Source organism: Notamacropus eugenii, chromosome 5, assembly GCF_028372415.1.
Source record: "Notamacropus eugenii isolate mMacEug1 chromosome 5, mMacEug1.pri_v2, whole genome shotgun sequence".
In the NCBI taxonomy this organism is placed as follows: domain Eukaryota; kingdom Metazoa; phylum Chordata; class Mammalia; order Diprotodontia; family Macropodidae; genus Notamacropus; species Notamacropus eugenii.
In genome coordinates, this window is record NC_092876.1 from 64,321,903 (window position 1) to 64,324,561 (window position 2,659).

At 36.7% G+C, this 2,659-nt stretch overlaps 1 pseudogene; it reads right to left on the reverse strand.

Annotated features, from left to right (window-relative positions):
• Positions 1 to 1,682: 1,682 nt before the first annotated feature.
• Positions 1,683 to 2,267, reverse strand: LOC140508590 (PACRG-like protein pseudogene; annotated as a pseudogene).
• Positions 2,268 to 2,659: the final 392 nt, after the last annotated feature.

Here is a 2,659-nt window from a genome sequence, read left to right on the forward strand (position 1 = left end):
AACTACCACATATTTATTAAGTATTTTAAGGGGAAAAGGGCTGATAAATTAACATTAAAAATTTTGTGAATGCAATTTGGAATTTCAAGAATTGAATTCCTAAATATCCCACATTTCAAGTCCTATTTCTTTTAGGTGAGGGAATATAAAAAATAATGTACTTATATATTATACAGCATCTAAACTCATGTATAGTTTTAGTAAGTTATAGTAAAATAATAATTTCATGTTATAACATAACAGAATTTTACGCCTTTGAAAAATTTATATTGATATTTTGAAATGTTCTTATATTATACATCATAAAAATACCTGTTTATAAGTAATAATTTATCAGTGAGCTACTAAACAGTTTAACCACTCTTGCTAATTTCTATGACTGATAGGCCTAAAAACCCTACAAAGTATGACAGAGTAATTATGAAAAATTAGTGCAATCACTTAATTGATGCTATAACTAAAAGATACTATAATATAAATATCAGATCTGAAACTGTAAACAAAACTGTGGTGCTTAATACAGACCAACTATAACAGGGAAAAAAAAACTGTGTTTGATAAACCCCACATAATTGCACTTTAAAAGTCCTTTCAATAGTTTTCCATAATTAACCAGTTTCCCATGCTGATAAATGCATATTTGCTATGATTCAGTGGAATCAATTTGTGTATTAATTTTTATCATCTAAATAATATCCATAGCTATGATTAAAAAAGAAAACACGTTCAAAAGGGATCCTATGATCCCTATGAAGCTTCTGATATCTTTCACCACTTAGTCAAATGGTTTTACTGTTCCTTTGGTTTAAGAGTAGATAGACCATAGGTTGGAATTTTAGCTTTGATAATCTTAAGGCAGCTACTTCCATCAGTCTAATACCAAACTGGTGGTCTACAGAGCCATTGTGCTGACCTCATTGTTGTATGCCTGTGAAACATGGACAGTCTACCAGCTCCATGCCAGGAAACTGAATCACTTCCATTGGAACTGTCTTAGGAAGGTTCTGAAGATCACCTGGCAGGATAAAGTACCAGGCACTTGAAGTCCTTGCTTGAGCTGAACTGCCAAGTATTCAAACTATGCTTCAGAGAGTGCAGCTCCAATGCGCTGGCCACATTGTTCAAATGCAAAATGTATGCTTGCCAAAAAGTCTTTTTTATGAAGAACTCACATGGGGCAGATGATTACATGGTATTCAGAAGAAGCAATACAAGACACTCTCAAGGTCTCTCTCAAGAACTTTGGATTTGATTGTGCAACATGGGAGACACTGGCACAGGATCATTCAACATGGTATGCCCACATCAGAAAGGGTGTTGTGCTCTATGAGCAAAGCAGAATTCAGACAGCACAAAGGAAACATAGGATGTGCAAATTTGGAGTAACCACCCCAAATATTCACACGGACTGTCTGTGCCCAACCTGTGGTAGAACATTCCGAACTCATATTGGTCTGATCATCCACAGTCAGACACACTGAAACTTCACTTTATTATGGTGATGTCATTTTGGTCCTCTTCAAGAATGAAGGACAACAACCAACCAACTTCCACCATGTTGTTTTAGTTTTTGTAAAGCAATGATGTTTGGCTCTTTGAATTTCTTATCCATTAATCTCTTGGAAAGATTTGTAAGCAAATGCTTCAGATGATCATTCAGAGAAGGCTCAACACCACTCAATTTATACTAAAGTATTCCATCTCCTTTCAAACACTTCACCACCAGCATGACTCAGAGGTGCCTTCAAGACAGGAATCAGTCTAGGTGGCAAGGGAACAGTTTTTTCAGTAGCTCCTTCAATCAAAAGTAATTCTTCAAAACCTTCTTTTGATACAAATGTATATGGGTGTTTAGTCTCTCTTAGACCCTCTGCTAAAGTAATAAGAAGAAGATCAAATGGAAGAGTTTCAGAACAGTCCCACCATAACTTGTGTTTTACTGAACCATGAACCAACCTATAAAGAAGACCTCCTTTGGAGTAAATAGCAGTAAAAGCAGAAAGAGCCTGTGACTGATCACTAAATGGGTCAATAGTTGTAGGATTGAGTTTATCACTTGCCTGAAGATGAGATTTCTTTATAAAATCTAGGGAACTGTTGGAGGGTAATGATTTGTTTTGGTGTACTGCAGTTCTAGGTTTCACTGTGGAAACTGATGAAGTTCTTTGTTCATAGGGCCCTGTCACTCTACGTCTCATCTGTAGGCTTTCATGACTCTCAGATTTCTGCATTCTTCCTTTCTTGTTGGTTGCTTTTGATCTCCAGGAGCACAGGCCTCCACTGCAGCCATTCTGCCACATAGCTCCTGGCCTCGAGTCCCTAAGTCCCCTCATACAGGCTGTGATTGTCACAGATGTCCAGTCCAGGGCCCTTGGACCGGGTACCATTCAAGCCAGCCTGGATTTCCCGTGTTTTTCTCTTTATTATTTTTCTTCCCTTTCTGTCTATCCTAGACTTTTATTCTTTGGCCCATGATTTTTATACTTAGCATTTCTTCAGTCTCTTCATTATGAAATTTAAGCTTTAGAAGAACTATTTTAAGTTCTGTCTTCCAAACAGATTCTATGTTATTGCCTAGTAGAGCTACCTCTACCCCAATACTCCATTTTTCTTTTTTGCCTCACCCTTAGAAATAGCAATTCCTAAAAGTTTTAAAGAG